Source organism: Octopus bimaculoides, chromosome 13 (genome assembly GCF_001194135.2).
Source record: "Octopus bimaculoides isolate UCB-OBI-ISO-001 chromosome 13, ASM119413v2, whole genome shotgun sequence".
Classification (NCBI taxonomy): Eukaryota; Metazoa; Mollusca; class Cephalopoda; order Octopoda; family Octopodidae; genus Octopus; species Octopus bimaculoides.
This window is the reverse complement of record NC_068993.1, coordinates 22,524,017-22,525,097: the sequence shown is the minus strand read 5'-3', so window position 1 is coordinate 22,525,097 and position 1,081 is coordinate 22,524,017.

Below are 1,081 nucleotides of genomic sequence, written 5' to 3'. Positions count from 1 at the left end.
TATATATACACTGCTCTACATCTTAGAGTGCGCTCTTCTTCTTTCGAATTTATGTTTTCTACAAACGATATATATATATGTATATATATATACTTGTTGTATATATATATGTATTTAAACATGTTTACATACATACATAATATACATAACGAACAGAGATACATAAACGATTTGTTATCAGCGTCGTAGCAATTATGATTCCGAGGCCGGAGTTTTCAAGGGAAGATACTTTAACATTGTCACAGGATTCCCTCCCTTAGACCATAATATAAATTTAAATTTTTTTATATTATATTTTCTTATTGTATTTCAAAATTTTAATAATTGCAATTCTTTTCCACCCTTTTAAAGTAAATATTACACTTTTATGTTGAAGTCCTATGATAGTCATTAAGAATATTTAAGAAATAAATATGCGCAAGAGTGTAAAGAAACAAAAGTTATGATTTTTTTCATTGAAATAAAGATAAGCCTTCGGTCTCAGTACAGATCACTGCCAAATACAAAACAATTCCCATGAAACTATATTCTAGATTTATCCTCCAAATAGTTATGATGTCCATCACTAATTATTCTATAACCGAATTAAAGCAGATCAAGCTAAGTGATATGTTTGATAAAGTTTTAATGTGCTGCCGCTTTAATCGATTTGCTTATAATGATAAAATGTTCGTGCCGCACATTAGCTCCCTTTCTTCGTGAAATCGACGTTGTCTGAACAGGTGTATTGTGTACTACGCCTCAGATGTCGAAGTGATTGCAGAGGAACATGAGATGAAGTGTTTTGCTCTAGAGCACAATGCACCACCCGGTCTAGGAATTGAAATCACGAACTAGCGATTGTGAGTCCAGCACGTATGTATGTATGTATGTATGTATGTATGTATGTATAGATATAAATAGAAAGAAAGCAAAGACTGAAGACTTTCAGACGTTGAATATTTAAGTATAAATATATAGATATGTGTATATTAACAGAGCAAACTTACACAGAGTACAAATGACAGAAAATTAAAGAAGAGGAGATATGGATGTTACAATTACGACAGCTAATTATGTATATATATATATATATTTATAT